This window comes from Stenella coeruleoalba (genome assembly GCF_951394435.1).
Source record: "Stenella coeruleoalba genome assembly, chromosome: 4".
Classification (NCBI taxonomy): Eukaryota; Metazoa; Chordata; class Mammalia; order Artiodactyla; family Delphinidae; genus Stenella; species Stenella coeruleoalba.
Window position 1 is genome coordinate 92,577,602 of NC_137149.1, and position 19,671 is coordinate 92,597,272.

General features: G+C 43.9%; 1 long non-coding RNA gene across 6 annotated transcripts in view; it reads right to left on the minus strand.

Annotated features, from left to right (window-relative positions):
* LOC307185418 overlaps positions 1-19,671 on the minus strand; it is a 1,072,281-nt gene that overhangs the window by 284,943 nt on the left and 767,667 nt on the right. Inside the window, exon 5 of one of the 6 annotated variants that reach the window (XR_013828054.1) lies at positions 4,089-4,121. The exons of the other annotated variants lie outside the window; for them this stretch is intronic. This is a non-coding gene — a long non-coding RNA (uncharacterized lncRNA). Of the gene's footprint in view, positions 1-4,088; positions 4,122-19,671 lie in introns of those variants that run through there. 6 annotated transcript variants of the gene reach the window in all.

Consider the following 19,671-nt stretch of genomic DNA (forward strand, 5'->3'; position numbering starts at 1 on the left):
CAGCGCCTTTAACCTCCTTTTTGGCACAGTTTGCAATTTCTGCGGAAGATGAATAGGAATAGCGAGAACCAATGAGAGGCTAGCTGGAGGTGTCTGGACGGGCAAATTTAACTCTCATTTCCCACCAGGAAGAGGAAATAACCAAAGGCTCAGCGTGCCGTACCGGACCAGATTAGGGCCTGAAACCATCCTGCGGTGTTGCGGCCAGCTCAAAAGAAAGCGAGTTAAAGAAAGGAGCTCAGGGGCACTGTAATTCACAAACCTGCAGAGTTATAAATGACAGCTATCGTCCAAAAATAGACTGAAGTAAGGCTGCCAAGAGGACTTGAAAGCGGGGCAGAATTGCAGGAAACCGATTTCAGGAGGTAGACTGGAATTGCATTGAAAGCTTAGGAAAAGAGGCAGAACGTCCACAATGATGCACTTGGCCAAAAAGGGCGTATGAGTTTTTTCCTGAATATATTCAGGAAAAAACGCATACGCCCTTTTTGGCCAACCAAGCAAGCTTGCAAAGGAAATCTGCACTACAATGAAGTCTGACGTCCCCCCGGTCAAAAGGGCCATCTGAAAAAAGTGTAAAATCCAGAAAGGCAGGACAGGCCATGGAGAACTGGGAGCCTTGTTATGCTGATGGGCGGGATGTAAATTGCCAACAGACACTTGGGAGAAGTGTATGGTATTTCCTGAAACATCTAAAAAACAAAGCAACAGAGCCTAGGGCACTTCCACTTATGGTCCTATAGCTTAGGGAAATTAAAATCAAAAAGACACAGCCACCCGAAAGTTTGGGACGCGTCCGTTTACAAGAACCTCGTTTACCGTACAAGTTCAATATCACAGAAAGTGAAAAATGGATAAAGAACTTGTGGTACTTACGTACAATGCAGTATCACTCAGCAATGAAATCTATGTCATCAGGCCCGTAGCAGCATAATGAGTGGATTCAGGTACGATGATTCTAACTGAAATAAGTCACACAGAAAAAGAAACATCATAAGATATCAGTAATACTCGGAATGTAAACTTGGCTACAAAGGAACTGAATTACAGAACAGAACAGGGTCTCAAATTTAGAAAACCAACTTATGCTTGCTTAAGGGGAAAGGTGAGTTGGGGTGCTGCATAAAACCAGAGATTGAAATGAGCACAGATAAAGTTCCTTAAGCCAAATATGGAATAGACAAGAGCTACTCCTTGCTCAACGAAATGGACTCAACACCGCATATTAAACGCCTAAGAATGTACCTGACTAGTAAGTATCTTAAAACCTATGGATTGCTATGTCTCCGAAAGAGAATCAAGCATGTGTACAGGGGCATAAACGCAGCAGTGATAGGATTGGAGAGGTTCGGTGAGCAAATGAAGACCCTTTGAAGTCATATTGCATGGTACCCATTACACGGGTCTTAACTATCCAGGTTTAAGGTATTCTTCCTTCAGCTAAAACATGCATGTGGAACCCAGAGTATGATCAACCATGTGAACGGGAGACGTGTTCAAATATGTCTCAGTTTTTGTACCCTGGTACTCGGGTGCAACATTCCAGACGCTTTACTAACACTCTCCCGACCTGGAGAGTCAGTCCCTTTAACCTCCTGTTTGGCCCAGTTTGCAATTTCTGCGGAAGATGAACAGGAATAGCGAGAACCAATGAGAGGCTAGATGGAGGTGTCTGGACGGGCAAATTTAACTCTCATTTCCCACCAGGAAGAGGAATTAACCAAAGGCTCAGCATGCCGGGCCGGAACCAGATTAGGGCCTGAAGCCATCCTGCGGTGTTGCGGCCAGGTCACAAGAAAGCGAGTTGAAGAAAGGAGCTCAGGGGCACTGTAATTCACAAACCTGCAGAGTTATAAATGACAGCTATCGTCCAAAAATAGACTGAAGTAAGGCTGCCAAGAGGACTTGAAAGCGGGGCAGAATTGCAGGAAACCGATTTCAGGAGGTAGACTGGAATTGCATTGAAAGCATAGGAAAAGAGGCAGAACGTCCACAATGATGCACTTGGCCAAAAAGGGCGTATGCATTCTTTCCTGAATATATTCAGGAAAAAACGCATACGCCCTTTTTGGCCAACCAAGCAAGCTTGCAAAGGAAATCTGCACTACAATGAAGTCTCACTTCCCACCGATCAAAAGGGCCATCTGAAAAAAGTGTAAAATCCAGAATGGCAGGACAGGCCATTGAGAACTGGGAGCATTGTTATGCTGATGGGCGGGATGTAAATTGCCAACAACCAATCGGGAGAAGTGTATGGTGTTTCCTGAAACATCTAAAAAACAAAGCAACAGAACCTAGGGCACTTCCACTTATGGTCCTATAGCTTAGGGAAATTAAAATCAAAAAGACACAGCCACCCCAAAGTTTGGAACGGCTCTGTTTACAAGAACCTCGTTTACAGTACAAGTTCAACATCGCAGAAAGTGAAAAATGGATAAAGAAGTTGTGGTATTTACTTACAAAGCAATATCACTCAGCAATGAAATCTGTGTCATCAGGCCCTTAGCAGCACAATGAGTGGATTCAGGTATGATGATTCTAACTGAAATAAGTCACACAGAAAACGAAACATCATAAGATATCAGTAATACACGGAATGTAAACTTGGCTACACAGGAACTGAATTACAGAACAGAACAGGGTCTCAAATTTAGAAAACCAACTTATGCTTGCTTAAGGGGAAAGGTGAGTTGGGGTGCTGCATAAAACCAGAGATTGAAATGAGCACAGATAAAGTTCCTTAAGCCAAATATGGAATAGACAAGAGCTACTCCTTGCTCAACGAAATGGACTCAACACCGCATATTAAACGCCTAAGAATGTACCTGACTAGTAAGTATCTTAAAACCTGTGGATTGCTATGTCTCCGAAACAGAATCAAGCATGTGTACAGGGGCATAAACGCAGCAGTGATAGGATTGGAGAGGTTCGGTGAGCAAATGAAGACCCTTTGAAGTCATATTGCATGGTACCCATTACACGGGTCTCAACTCTCCAGGTTTAAGGTATTCTTCCTTCAGCTAAAACATGCATGTGGAACCCAGAGTATGATCAACCATGTGAACGGGAGACGTGTTCAAATATGTCTCAGTTTTCCTCCCCTGGTACTCGGGTGCAACATTCCAGACGCTTTACTAACACGCTCCCCACTTGGAGAGTCAGCGCCTTTAACCTCCTGTTTGGCCCAGTTTGCAATTTCTGCGGAAGATGAACAGGAATAGCGAGAACCAATGGAGACTAGCTGGAGGTGTCTGGACGGGCAAATTTAACTCTCATTTCCTACCAGGAAGAGGAATTAATCAAAGGCTCAGCGTGCCATGCCAGAACCAGATTAGGGCCTGAAGCCATTCTGCGGTGTTGCGGCCAGGTCACAAGAAAGCGAGTTGAAGAAAGGAGCTCAGGGACACTGTAATTCACAAACCTGCAGAGTTATAAATGACAGCTATCGTCCAAAAATAGACTGAAGTAAGGCTGCCAAGAGGACTTGAAAGCGGGGCAGAATTGCAGGAAACCGATTTCAGGAGGTAGACTGGAATTGCATTGAAAGCATAGGAAAAGAGGCAGAACGTCCACAATGATGCACTTGGCCAAAAAGGGCGTATGCGTTTTTTCCTGAATATATTCAGGAAAAAACGCATACGCCCTTTTTGGCCAACCAAGCAAGCTTGCAAAGGAAATCTGCACTACAATGAAGTCTCACTTCCCCCCGGTCAAAAGGGCCATCTGAAAAAAGTGTAAAATCCAGAAAGGCAGGACAGGCCATGGAGAACTGGGAGCCTTGTTATGCTGATGGGCGGGATGTATATTGCCAACAGACACTCGGGAAAAGTGTATGGTGTTTCCTGAAACATCTAAAAAACAAAGCAACAGAGCCTAGGGCACTGCCACTTATGGTCCTATAGCTTAGGGAAATTAAAATCAAAAAGACACAGCCACCCCAAAGTTTGGAACGGCTCTGTTTACAAGAACCTCGTTTACAGTACAAGTTCAACATCGCAGAAAGTGAAAAATGGATAAAGAAGTTGTGGTATTTACTTACAAAGCAATATCACTCAGCAATGAAATCTGTGTCATCAGACCCTTAGCAGCACAATGAGTGGATTCAGGTATGATGATTCTAACTGAAATAAGTCACACAGAAAAAGAAACATCATAAGATATCAGTAATACACGGAATGGAAACTTGGCTACACAGGAACTGAATTACAGAACAGAACAGGGTCTCAAATTTAGAAAACCAACTTATGCTTGCTTAAGGGTAAAGGTGAGTTGGGGTGCTGCATAAAACCAGAGATTGAAATGAGCACAGATAAAGTTCCTTAAGTCAAATATGGAATAGACAAGAGCTACTCCTTGCTCAACGAAATGGACTCAACACCGCATATTACACGCCTAAGAATGTACCTGACTAGTAATTATCTTAAAACCTATGGATTGCTATGTCTCCGAAAGAGAATCAAGCATGTGTACAGGGGCATAAACGCAGCAGTGATAGGATTGGAGAGGTTCGGTGAGTAAATGAAGTCCCTTTGAAGTCATATTGCATGGTACCCATTCCACGGGTTTCAACTACCCAGGTTTAAGGTATTCTTCCTTCAGCTAAAACATGCATGTGGAACCTAGAGTATGATCAACCATGTGATCGGGAGACGTGTTCAAATATGTCTCAGTTTTTGTACCCTGGTACTCGCGTGCAACATTCCAGACGCTTTACTAACACTCTCCCCACTTGGAGAGTCAGCGCCTTTAACCTCCTTTTTTTCACAGTTTGCAATTTCTGCAGAAGATGAATAGGAATAGCGAGAACCAATGAGAGGCTAGCTGGAGGTGTCTGGACGGACAAATTTAACTCTCATTTCCCACCAGGAAGAGGAAATAACCAAAGGCTCAGCGTGCCGTACCGGAACCAGATTAGGGCCTGAAACCATCCTGCGGTGTTGCGGCCAGCTCAAAAGAAAGCGAGTTAAAGAAAGGAGCTCAGGGGCACTGTAATTCACAAACCTGCAGAGTTATAAATGACAGCTATCGTCCAAAGATAGACTGAAGTAAGGCTGCCAAGAGGACTTGAAGGCGGGGCAGAATTGCAGGAAACCGATTTCAGGAGGTAGACTGGAATTGCATTGAAAGCTTAGGAAAAGAGGCAGAACGTCCACAATGATGCACTTGGCCAAAAAGGGCGTATGAGTTTTTTCCTGAATATATTCAGGAAAAAACGCATACGCCCTTTTTGGCCAACCAAGCAAGCTTGCAAAGGAAATCTGCACTACAATGAAGTCTTACGTCCCCCCGGTCAAAAGGGCCATCTGAAAAAAGTGTAAAATCCAGAAAGGCAGGACAGGCCATGGAGAACTGGGAGCCTTGTTATGCTGATGGGCGGGATGTAAATTGCCAACAGACACTTGGGAGAAGTGTATGGTGTTTCCTGAAACATCTAAAAAACAAAGCAACAGAGCCTAGGGCACTTCCACTTATGGTCCTATAGCTTAGGGAAATTAAAATCAAAAAGACACAACCACCCCAAAGTTTGGGACGCCTCTGTTTACAAGAACCTCGTTTACCGTACAAGTTCAATATCACAGAAAGTGAAAAATGGATAAAGAACTTGTGGTACTTACGTACAATTCAGTATCACTCAGCAATGAAATCTATGTCATCAGGCCCGTAGCAGCATAATGAGTGGATTCAGGTACGATGATTCTAACTGAAATAAGTCACACAGAAAAAGAAACATCATAAGATATCAGTAATACTCGGAATGTAAACTTGGCTACAAAGGAACTGAATTACAGAACAGAACAGGTTCTAAAATTTAGAAAACCAACTTATGCTTGCTTAAGGGTAAAGGTGAGTTGGGGTGCTGCATAAAACCAGAGATTGAAATGAGCACAGATAAAGTTCCTTAAGCCAAATATGGAATAGACAAGAGCTACTCCTTGCTCAACGAAATGGACTCAACACCGCATATTTAACGCCTAAGAATGTACCTGACTAGTAAGTATCTTAAAACCTATGGATTGCTATGTCTCCGAAAGAGAATCAAGCATGTGTACAGGGGCATAAACGCAGCAGTGATAGGATTGGAGATGTTCGGTGAGCAAATGAAGACCCTTTGAAGTCATATTGCATGGTACCCATTCCACGGGTTTCAACTACCCAGGTTTTAGGTATTCTTCCTTCAGCTAAAACATGCATGTGGAACCCAGAGTATGATCAACCATGTGAACGGGAGACGTGTTCAAATATGTCTCAGTTTTCCTCCCCTGGTACTCGGGTGCAACATTCCAGACGCTTTACTAACACGCTCCCCACTTGGAGAGTCAGCGCCTTTAACCTCCTGTTTGGCCCAGTTTGCAATTTCTGCGGAAGATGAACAGGAATAGCGAGAACTAATGGAGACTAGCTGGAGGTGTCTGGACGGGCAAATTTAACTCTCATTTCCTACCAGGAAGAGGAATTAATCAAAGGCTCAGCGTGCCATGCCAGAACCAGATTAGGGCCTGAAGCCATTCTGCGGTGTTGCGGCCAGGTCACAAGAAAGCGAGTTGAAGAAAGGAGCTCAGGGGCACTGTAATTCACAAACCTGCAGAGTTATAAATGACAGCTATCGTCCAAAAATAGACTGAAGTAAGGCTGCCAAGAGGACTTGAAAGCGGGGCAGAATTGCAGGAAACCGATTTCAGGAGGTAGACTGGAATTGCATTGAAAGCATAGGAAAAGAGGCAGAACGTCCACAATGATGCACTTGGCCAAAAAGGGCGTATGCGTTTTTTCCTGAATATATTCAGGAAAGCTTGCAAAGGAAATCTGCAATACAAGCAAGCTTGCAAAGGAAATCTGCAATACAATGAAGTCTCACTTCCCCCCGGTCAAAGGGGCCATCTGAAAAATGTGTAAAATCCAGAAAGGCAGGACAGACCATGGAGAACTGGGAGCCTTGTTATGCTGATGGGCGGGATGTAAATTGCCAACAGACACTCGGGAGAAGTGTATGGTGTTTCCTGAAACATCTAAAAAACAAAGCAACAGAGCCTAGGGCACTTCCACTTATGGTCCTATAGCTTAGGGAAATTAAAATCAAAAAGACACAGCCACCCCAAAGTTTAGGACGCCTCTGTTTACAAGAACCTCGTTTACAGTACAAGTTCAACATCGCAGAAAGTGAAAAATGGATAAAGAAGTTGTGGTATTTACTTACAAAGCAATATCACTCAGCAATGAAATCTATGTCATCAGGCCCTTAGCAGCACAATGAGTGGATTCAGGTATGACGATTCTAACTGAAATAAGTCACACAGAGAAAGAAACATCATAAGATATCAGTAATACACGGAATGTAAACTTGGCTACACAGGAACTCAGGTACAGAACAGAACAGGGTCTCAAATTTAGAAAACCAACTTATGCTTGCTTAAGGGGAAAGGTGAGTTGGGGTGCTGCATAAAACCAGAGATTGAAATGAGCACAGATAAAGTTCCTGAAGCCAAATATGGAATAGACAAGAGCTACTCCTTGCTCAACGAAATGGACTCAACACCGCATATTAAACGCCTAAGAATGTACCTGACTAGTAAGTATCTTAAAACCTATGGATTGCTATGTCTCCGAAAGAGAATCAAGCATGAGTACAGGGGCATAAACGCAGCATTGATTGGATTGGAGAGGTTCGGTGAGCAAATGAAGACCCTTTGAAGTCATATTGCATGGTACCCATTACACGGGTCTCAACTCTGCAGGTTTAAGGTATTCTTCCTTCAGCTAAAACATGCATGTGGAACACAGAGTATGATCAACCATGTGAACGGGAGACGTGTTCAAATATGTCTCAGTTTTCCTCCCCTGCACTCCTCTGGGTGCAACATTCCAGACGCTTTACTAACACTCTCCCCACTTGAAGAGTCAACGCCTTTAACCGCCTGTTTGGCCCAGTTTGCAATTTCTGCGGAAGATGAACAGGAATAGTGAGAACCAATGAGAGACTAGCTGGAGGTGTCTGGACGGGCAAATTTAACTCTCATTTCCCACCAGGAAGAGGAATTAACCAAAGGCTCAGCGTGCCGTGCCGGAACTAGATTAGGGCCTGAAGCCATCCTGCGGTGTTGCGGCCAGGTCACAAGACAGCGAGTTGAAGAAAGGAGCTCAGGGGCACTGTAATTCACAAACCTGCAGAGTTATAAATGACAGCTATCGTCCAAAAATATACTGAAGTAAGGCTGCCAAGAGGACTTGAAAGCGGGGCAGAATTGCAGGAAACCGATTTCAGGAGGTAGACTGAAATTGCATTGAAAGCATAGGAAAAGAGGCAGAACGTGCACAATGATGCACTTGGCCAAAAAGGGCGTATGCGTTTTTTCCTGAATATATTCAGGAAAAAACGCATACGCCCTTTTTGGCCAACCAAGCAAGCTTGCAAAGGAAATCTGCACTACAATGAAGTTTCACTTCCCCCCGGTCAAAAGGGCAATCTGAAAAAAGTGTAAAATCCAGAAAGGCAACAGGCCATTGAGAACTGGGAGCCTTGTTATGCTGATGGGCGGGATGTAAATCGCCAACAGACACTTGGGAGAAGTGTATGGTGTTTCCTGAAACATCTAAAAAACAAAGCAACAGAGCTTAGGGCACTTCCACTTATGGTCCTATAGCTTAGGGAAATTAAAATCAAAAAGACACAGCCACCCCAAAGTTTGGAACGGCTCTGTTTACAAGAACGTCGTTTACAGTACAAGTTCAACATCGCAGAAAGTGAAAAATGGATAAAGAAGTTGTGGTATTTACTTACAAAGCAATATCACTCAGCAATGAAATCTGTGTCATCAGGCCCTCAGCAGCACAATGAGTGGATTCAGGTATGATGATTCTAACTGAAGTAAGTCACACAGAAAAAGAAACATCATAAGATATCAGTAATACACGGAATGAAAACTTGGCTACACAGGAACTGAATTACAGAACAGAACAGGGTCTCAAATTTAGAAAACCAACTTATGCTTGCTTAAGGGTAAAGGTGAGTTGGGGTGCTGCATAAAACCAGAGATTGAAATGAGCACAGATAAAGTTCCTTAAGCCAAATATGGAATAGACAAGAGCTACTCCTTGCTCAACGAAATGGACTCAACACCCCATATTAAACGCCTAAGAATGTACCTGACTAGTAAGTATCTTAAAACCTATGGATTGCTATGTCTCCGAAAGAGAATCAAGCGTGTGTACAGGGGCATAAACGCAGCAGTGATAGGATTGGAGAGGTTCGGTGAGCAAATGAAGACCCTTTGAAATCATATTGCATGGTACCCATTACACGGGTCTCAACTCTCCAGGTTTAAGGTATTCTTCCTTCAGCTAAAACATGCATGTGGAACCCAAGTATGATCAACCATGTGAACGGGAGACGTGTTCAAATATGTCTCAGTTTTCCTCCCCTGGTACTCGGGTGCAACATTCCAGACGCTTTACTAACACTCTCCCCACTTGGAGAGTCAGCGCCTTTAACCTCCAGTTTGGCCCAGTTTGCAATTTCTGCGGAAGATGAACAGGAATAGCGAGAACCAATGAGAGGCTAGCTGGAGGTGTCTGGACGGGCAAATTTAACTCTCATTTCCCACCAGGAAGAGGAAATAACCAAAGGCTCAGCGTGCCGTACCGGAACCAGATTAGGGCCTGAAGCCATCCTGCGGTGTTGCGGCCAGCTCAAAAGAAACCGAGTTGAAGAAAGGAGCTCAGGGGCACTGTAATTCACAAACCTGCAGAGTTATAAATGACAGCTATCGTCCAAAAATAGACTGCAGTAAGGCTTCCAAGAGGACTTGAAAGCGGGGCAGAATTGCAGGAAACCGATTTCAGGAGGTAGACTGGAATTGCATTGAAAGCATAGGAAAAGAGGCAGAACGTCCACAATGATGCACTTGGCCAAAAAGGGCGTATGCGTTTTTTCCTGAATATATTCAGGAAAAAACGCATACGCCCTTTTTGGCCAACCAAGCAAGCTTGCAAAGGAAATCTGCACTACAATGAAGTCTCACTTCCCCCCGGTCAAAAGGGCCATCTGAAAACAGTGTAAAATCCAGAAAGGCAGGACAGGCCATGGAGAACTGGGAGCCTTGTTATGCTGATGGGCGGGATGTAAATTGCCAACAACCACTCGGGAGAAGTGTATGGTGTTTCCTGAAACATCTAAAAAACAAAGCAACAGAGCCTAGGGCACTTCCACTTATGGTCCTATAGCTTAGGGAAATTAAAATCAAAAAGACACAGCCACCCCAAAGTTTGGGACGCCTCCGTTTACAAGAACCTCGTTTACCATACAAGTTCAATATCACAGAAAGTGAAAAATGGATAAAGAACTTGTGGTACTTACGTACAATGCAGTATCACTCAGCAATGAAATCTATGTCATCAGGCCCGTAGCAGCATAATGAGTGGATTCAGGTACGATGATTCTAACTGAAATAAGTCACACAGAAAAAGAAACATCATAAGATATCACTAATACACGGAATGTAAACTTGGCTACACAGGAACTGCATTCCAAAACAGAACAGGGTCTCAAATTTAGAAAACCAACTTATGCTTGCTTAAGGGGAAAGGTGAGTTGCGGTGCTGCATAAAACGAGAGATTGAAATGAGCACAGATAAAGTTCCTTAAGCCAAATATGGAATAGACAAGAGCTACTCCTTGCTCAACGAAATGGACTCAACACCCCATATTAAACGCCTAAGAATGTACCTGACTAGTAAGTATCTTAAAACCTATGGATTGCTATGTCTCCAAAAGAGAATCAAGCGTGTGTACAGGGGCATAAACGCAGCAGTGATAGGATTGGAGAGGTTCGGTGAGCAAATGAAGACCCTTTGAAGTCATATTGCATGGTACCCATTCCACGGGTCTCAACTCTCCAGGTTTAAGGTATTCTTCCTTCAGCTAAAACATGCATGTGGAACCCAGAGTATGATCAACCATGTGAACGGGAGACGTGTTCAATTATGTCTCAGTTTTCCTCCCCTGGTACTCGGGCGCAACATTCCAGACGCTTTACTAACACTCTCCCGACTTGGAGAGTCAGTCCCTTTAACCTCCTGTTTGGCCCAGTTTGCAATTTCTGCGGAGGATGAACAGGAATAGCGAGAACCAATGAGAGACTAGCTGGAGGTGTCTGGACGGGCAAATTTAACTCTCATTTCCCAACAGGAAGAGGAAATAACCAAAGGCTCAGCGTGCCGTACCGGAACCAGATTAGGGCCTGAAGCCATCCTGCGGTGTTGCGGCCAGCTCAAAAGAAAGCGAGTTGAAGAAAGGAGCTCAGGGGCACTGTAATTCACAAACCTGCAGAGTTATAAATGACAGCTATCGTCCAAAAATCGACTGAAGTAAGGTTGCCAAGAGGACTTGAAAGCGGGGCAGAATTGCAGGAAACCGATTTCAGGAGGTAGACTGGAATTGCATTGAAAGCATAGGAAAAGAGGCAGAACGTCCACAATGATGCACTTGGCCAAAAAGGGCGTATGCGTTTTTTCCTGAATATATTCAGGAAAAAACGCATACGCCCTTTTTGGCCAACCAAGCAAGCTTGCAAAGGAAATCTGCACTACAATGAAGTCTCACTTCCCCCCGGTCAAAAGGGCCATCTGAAAAAAGTGTAAAATCCAGAAAGGCAGGACAGGCCATGGAGAACTGGGAGCCTTGTTATGCTGATGGGCGGGATGTAAATTGCCAACAACCACTCCGGAGAAGTGTATGGTGTTTCCTGAAACATCTAAAAAACAAAGCAACAGAACCTAGGGCACTTCCACTTATGGTCCTATAGCTTAGGGAAATTAAAATGAAAAAGACACAGCCACCCCAAAGTTTGGAACGGCTCTGTTTACAAGAACCTCGTTTACAGTACAAGTTCAACATCGCAGAAAGTGAAAAATGGATAAAGAAGTTGTGGTATTTACTTACAAAGCAATATCACTCAGCAATGAAATCTGTGTCATCAGGCCCTTAGCAGCACAATGAGTGGATTCAGGTATGATGATTCTAACTGAAATAAGTCACACAGAAAAAGAAACATCATAAGATATCAGTAATACACGGAATGGAAACTTGGCTACACAGGAACTGAATTACAGAACAGAACAGGGTCTCAAATTTAGAAAACCAACTTATGCTTGCTTAAGGGTAAAGGTGAGTTGGGGTGCTGCATAAAACCAGAGATTGAAATGAGCACAGATAAAGTTCCTTAAGCCAAATATGGAATAGACAAGAGCTACTCCTTGCTCAACGAAATGGACTCAACACCGCATATTAAACGCCTAAGAATGTACCTGACTAGTAAGAATCTTAAAACCTATGGATTGCTATGTCTCCGAAAGAGAATCAAGCATGTGTACAGGGGCATAATCACAGCAGTGATAGGATTGGAGAGGTTCGGTGAGCAAATGAAGACCCTTTGAAGTCATATTGCATGGTACCCATTACACGGGTCTCAACTCTCCAGGTTTAAGGTATTCTTCCTTCAGCTAAAACATGCATGTGGAACCCAAGTATGATCAACCATGTGAACGGGAGACGTGTTCAAATATGTCTCAGTTTTCCTCCCCTGGTACTCGGGTGCAACATTCCAGACGCTTTACTAACACTCTCCCCACTTGGAGAGTCAGCGCCTTTAAACTCCTGTTTGGCCCAGTTTGCAATTTCTGCGGAAGATGAACAGGAATAGCGAGAACCAATGAGAGGCTAGCTGGAGGTGTCTGGACTGGCAAATTTAACTCTCATTTCCCACCAGGAAGAGGAAATAACCAAAGGCTCAGCGTGCCGTACCGGAACCAGATTAGGGCCTGAAGCCATCCTGCGGTGTTGCGGCCAGCTCAAAAGAAACCGAGTTGAAGAAAGGAGCTCAGGGGCACTGTAATTCACAAACATGCAGAGTTATAAATGACAGCTATCGTCCAAAAATCGACTGAAGTAAGGTTGCCAAGAGGACTTGAAAGCGGGGCAGAATTGCAGGAAACCGATTTCAGGAGTTAGACTGGAATTGCATTGAAAGCATAGGAAAAGAGGCAGAACGTCCACAATGATGCACTTGGCCGAAAAGGGCGTATGAGTTTTTTCCTGAATATATTCAGGAAAAAACGCATACGCCCTTTTTGGCCAACCAAGCAAGCTTGCAAAGGAAATCTGCACTACAATGAAGTCTCACTTCCCCCCGGTCAAAAGGGCCATCTGAAAAAAGTGTAAAATCCAGAAAGGCAGGACAGGCCATGGAGAACTGGGAGCCTTGTTATGCTGATGGGTGGGATGTAAATTGCCAACAACCACTCGGGAGAAGTGTATGGTGTTTCCTGAAACATCTAAAAAACAAAGCAACAGAACCTAGGGCACTTCCACTTATGGTCCTATAGCTTAGGGAAATTAAAATCAAAAAGACACAGCCACCCCAAAGTTTGGAACGGCTCTGTTTACAAGAACCTCGTTTACAGTACAAGTTCAACATCGCAGAAAGTGAAAAATGGATAAAGAAGTTGTGGTATTTACTTACAAAGCAATATCACTCAGCAATGAAATCTGTGTCATCAGGCCCTTAGCAGCACAATGAGTGGATTCAGGTATGATGATTCTAACTGAAATAAGTCACACAGAAAAAGAAACATCATAAGATATCAGTAATACACGGAATGTAAACTTGGCTACACAGGAACTGAATTACAGAACAGAACAGGGTCTCAAATTTAGAAAACCAACTTATGCTTGCTTAAGGGTAAAGGTGAGTTGGGGTGCTGCATAAAACCAGAGATTGAAATGAGCACAGATAAAGTTCCTTAAGTCAAATATGGAATAGACAAGAGCTACTCCTTGCTCAACGAAATGGACTCAACACCGCATATTAAACGCCTAAGAATGTACCTGACTAGTAAGTATCTTAAAACCTATGGATTGCTATGTCTCCGAAAGAGAATCAAGCATGTGTACAGGGGCATAAACGCAGCAGTGATAGGATTGGAGAGGTTCGGTGAGCAAATGAAGACCCTTTGAAATCATATTGCATGGTACCCATTACACGGGTCTCAACTCTCCAGGTTTAAGGTATTCTTCCTTCAGCTAAAACATGCATGTGGAACCCAAGTATGATCAACCATGTGAACGGGAGACGTGTTCAAATATGTCTCAGTTTTCCTCCCCTGGTACTCGGGTGCAACATTCCAGACGCTTTACTAACACTCTCCCCACTTGGAGAGTCAGCGCCTTTAACCTCCAGTTTGGCCCAGTTTGCAATTTCTGCGGAAGATGAACAGGAATAGCGAGAACCAATGAGAGGCTAGCTGGAGGTGTCTGGACGGGCAAATTTAACTCTCATTTCCCACCAGGAAGAGGAAATAACCAAAGGCTCAGCGTGCCGTACCGGAACCAGATTAGGGCCTGAAGCCATCCTGCGGTGTTGCGGCCAGCTCAAATGAAACCGAGTTGAAGAAAGGAGCTCAGGGGCACTGTAATTCACAAACCTGCAGAGTTATAAATGACAGCTATCGTCCAAAAATCGACTGAAGTAAGGTTGCCAACAGGACTTGAAAGCGGGGCAGAATTGCAGGAAACCGATTTCAGGAGTTAGACTGGAATTGCATTGAAAGCATAGGAAAAGAGGCAGAACGTCCACAATGATGCACTTGGCCGAAAAGGGCGTATGAGTTTTTTCCTGAATATATTCAGGAAAAAACGCATACGCCCTTTTTGGCCAACCAAGCAAGCTTGCAAAGGAAATCTGCACTACAATGAAGTCTCACTTCCCCCCGGTCAAAAGGGCCATCTGAAAAAAGTGTAAAATCCAGAAAGGCAGGACAGGCCATGGAGAACTGGGAGCCTTGTTATGCTGATGGGTGGGATGTAAATTGCCAACAACCACTCGGGAGAAGTGTATGGTGTTTCCTGAAACATCTAAAAAACAAAGCAACAGAACCTAGGGCACTTCCACTTATGGTCCTATAGCTTAGGGAAATTAAAATGAAAAAGACACAGCCACCCCAAAGTTTGGAACGGCTCCGTTTACAAGAACCTCGTTTACAGTACAAGTTCAACATCGCAGAAAGTGAAAAATGGATAAAGAAGTTGTGGTATTTACTTACAAAGCAATATCACTCAGCAATGAAATCTGTGTCATCAGGCCCTTAGCAGCACAATGAGTGGATTCAGGTATGATGATTCTAACTGAAGTAAGTCACACAGAAAAAGAAACATCATAAGATATCAGTAATACACGGAATGTAAACTTGGCTTCACAGGAACTCAGGTACAGAACAGAACAGGGTCTCAAATTTAGAAAACCAACTTATGCTTGCTTAAGGGGAAAGGTGAGTTGGGGTGCTGCATAAAACCAGAGATTGAAATGAGCACAGATAAAGTTCCTTAAGCCAAATATGGAATACACAAGAGCTACTCCTTGCTCAACGAAATGGACTCAACACCGCATATTAAACGCCTAAGAATGTACCTGACTAGTAAGTATCTTAAAACCTATGGATTGCTATGTCTCCGAAAGAGAATCAAGCATGTGTACAGGGGCATAAACGCAGCAGTGATAGGATTGGAGAGGTTCGGTGAGCAAATGAAGACCCTTTGAAGTCATATTGCATGGTACCCATTACACGGGTCTCAACTCTCCAGGTTTAAGGTATTCTTCCTTCAGCTAAAACATGCATGTGGAACCCAGAGTATGATCAACCATGTGAACGGGAGACGTGTTCAAATATGTCTCAGTTTTCCTCCCCTGGTACTCGGGTGCAACATTCCAGACGCTTTACTAACACTCTCCCCACTTGAAGAGTCAGCGCCTTTAATCTCCTGTATGGCCCAGTTTGCAATTTCTGCGGAAGATGAACAGGAATAGGGAGAACCAATGAGAGACTAGCTGGAGGTGTCTGGACGGGCAAATTTAACTCTCATTTCCCACCAGGAAGAGGAAATAACCAAAGGCTCAGCGTGTCGTGCCGGAACCAGATTAGGGCCTGAAGACATCCTGCGGTGTTGCGGCCAGCTCAAAAGAAAGCGAGGTGAAGAAAGGAGCTCAGGGGCACTGTAATTCACAAACCTACAGAGTTATAAATGACAGCTATCGTCCAAAAATAGACTGAAGTAAGGCTGCCAAGAGGACTTGAAAGCGGGGCAGAATTGCAGGAAACCGATTTCAGGAGGTAGACTGGAATTGCATTTCAAGCATAGGAAAAGAGGCAGAACGTCCACAATGATGCACTTGGCCAAAAAGGGCGTATGCCTTTTTTCCTGAATATATTCAGGAAAAAACGCATACGCCCTTTTTGGCCAACCAAGCAAACTTGCAAAGGAAATCTGCACTACAATGAAGTCTCACTTCCCCCCCGTCAAAAGGGCCATCTGAAAAAAGTGTAAAATCCAGAAAGGCAGGACAGGCCATGGAGAATTGGGAGCCTTGTTATGCTGATGGGCGGGATGTAAATTGCCAACAGCCACTCGGGAGAAGTGTATGGTGTTTCCTGAAACATCTAAAAAACAAAGCAACAGAGCCTAGGGCACTTCCACTTATGGTCCTATAGCTTAGGGAAATTAAAATCAAAAAGACACAGCCACCCCAAAGTTTGGGACGCCTCTGTTTACAAGAACCTCGTTTCCCGTACAAGTTCAATATCACAGAAAGTGAAAAATGGATAAAGAACTTGTGGTACTTACGTACAATGCAGTATCACTCAGCAATGAAATCTATGTCATCAGGCCCGGGGCAGCATAATGAGTGGATTCAGGTAAGATGATTCTAACTGAAATAAGTCACACAGAAAAAGAAACATCAGAAGATATCAATAATACACGGAATGTAAACTTGGCTATACAGGAACTGAATTACAGAACAGAACAGGGTCTCCAATTTAGAAAACCAACTTATGCTTGCTTAAGGGGAAAGGTGAGGTGGGGTGCTGCATAAAACCAGAGATTGAAATGAGCACAGATAAAGTTCCTTAAGCCAAATATGGAATAGAGAAGAGCTACTCCTTGCTCAACGACATGGACTCAACACCGCATATTAAACGCCTAAGAATGTACCTGACTAGTAAGTATCTTAAAACCTATGGATTGCTATGTCTCCGAAAGAGAATCAAGCATGTATACAGGGGCATAAACGCAGCAGTGATAGGATTGGAGAGGTTCGGTGAGCAAATGAAGACCTTTTGAAGTCATATTGCATGGTACCCATTCCACGGGTTTCAACTACCCAGGTTTAAGGTATTCTTCCTTCAGCTAAAACATGCACGTGGAACCTAGAGTATGATCAACCATGTGATCGGGAGACGTGTTCAAATATGTCTCAGTTTTCGTACCCTGGTACTCGGGTGCAACATTCCAGACGCTTTACTAACACTCTCCCGACTTGGAGAGTCAGTGCCTTTAACCTCCTGTTTGGCCCAGTTTGCAATTTCTGCGGAAGATGAACAGGAATAGCGAGAACCAATGACAGACTAGCTGGAGGTGTCTGGACGGGCAAATTTAACTCTCATTTCCCACCAGGAAGAGGAATTAACCAAAGGCTCAGCATGCCGTGCGGGAACCAGATTAGGGCCTGAAGCCATCCTGTGGTGTTGCGGCCAGCTCACAAGAAAGCGAGTTGAAGAAAGGAGCTCAGGGGCACTGTAATTCACAAACCTGCAGAGTTATAAATGACAGCTATTGTCCAAAAATATACTGAAGTAAGGCTGCCAAGAGGACTTGAAAGCGGGGCAGAATTGCAGGAAACCGATTTCAGGAGGTAGACTGGAATTGCATTGAAAGCATAGGAAAAGAGGCAGAACGTCCACAATGATGCACTTGGCCAAAAAGGGCATATGCGTTTTTTCCTGAATATATTCAGGAAAAAACGCATACGCCCTTTTTGGCCAACCAAGCAAGCTTGCAAAGGAAATCTGCACTACAATGAAGTCTCACTTCCCCCCGGTCAAAAGGGCCATCTGAAAAAAGTGTAAAATCCAGAAAGGCAGGACAGGCCATGGAGAACTGGGAGCCTTGTTATGCTGATGGGCGGGATGTAAATTGCCAACAACCACTCGGGAGAAGTGTGTGGTGTTTCCTGAAACATCTAAAAAACAAAGCAACAGAGCCTAGGGCACTTCCACTTATGGTCCTATAGCTTAGGGAAATTAAAATAAAAAAGACACAGCCACCCCAAAGTTTGGGACGCCTCTGTTTACAAGAACCTCGTTTACAGTACAAGTTCAATATCGCAGAAAGTGAAAAATGGATAAAGAAGTTGTGGTATTTACTTACAAAGCAATATCACTCAGCAATGAAATCTATGTCATCAGGCCCTTAGCAGCACAATGAGTGGATTCAGGTATGACGATTCTAACTGAAATAAGTCACACAGAGAAAGAAACATCATAAGATATCAGTAATACACGGAATGTAAACTTGGCTACACAGGAACTGAATTACAGAACAGAACAGGGTCTCAAATTTAGAAAACCAACTTATGCTTGCTTAAGGGGAAAGGTGAGTTGGGGTGCTGCATAAAACCAGAGATTGAAATGAGCACAGATAAAGTTCCTTAAGCCAAATATGGAATAGACAAGAGCTACTCCTTGCTCAACGAAATGGACTCAACAACACATATTAAACGCCTAAGAATGTACCTGACTAGTAAGTATCTTAAAACCTATGGATTGCTATGTCTCCGAAAGAGAATCAAGCATGTGTACAGGGGCATAAACGCAGCAGTGATAGGATTGGAGAGGTTCGGTGAGCAAATGAAGACCCTTTGAAGTCATATTGCATGGTACCCATTCCAAGGGTTTCAACTACCCAGGTTTAAGGTATTCTTCCTTCAGCTAAAACATGCATGTGGAACCTAGAGTATGATCAACCATGTGATCGGGAGACGTGTTCAAATATGTCTCAGTTTTCGTAACCTGCTACTCGGGTGCAACATTCCAGACTCTTTACTAACACTCTCCCGACTTGGAGAGTCAGTCCCTTTAACCTCCTGTTTGGCCCAGTTTGCAATTTCTTGGGAAGATGAACAGGAATAGCGAGAACCAATGAGAGACTAGCTGGAGGTGTCTGGACGGGCAAATTTAACTCTCTTTTCCAACCAGGAAGAGGTATTAACCAAAGGCTCAGCATGCCGTGCCGGAACCAAATTAGGGCCTAATGCCATACTGTGGTGTTGCGGCCAGCTCACAAGAAAGCGAGTTGAAGAAAGGAGCTCAGGGGCACTGTAATTCACAAACCTGCAGAGTTATAAATGACAGCTATCGTCCAAAAATAGACTGAAGTAAGGCTGCCAAGAGGACTTGAAAGCGGGGCAGAATTGCAGGAAACCAATTTCAGGAGGTAGACTGGAATTGCATTGAAAGCATAGGAAAAGAGGCAGAACGTCCACAATGATGCACTTTGCCAAAAAGGGCGTATTTGTTTTTTCCTGAATATATTCAGGAAAAAACGCATACGCCCTTTTTGGCCAACCAAGCAAGCTTGCAAAGGAAATCTGCACTACAATGAAGTCTCACTTCCACCCGGTCAAAAGGGCCATCTGAAAAAAGTGTAAAATCCAGAAAGGCAGTACAGGCATGGAGAACTGGGAGCCTTGTTATGCTGATGGGCGGGATGTAAATTGCCAACAGACACTCGGGAAAAGTGTATGGTGTTTCCTGAAACATCTAAAAAACAAAGCAACAGAGCCTAGG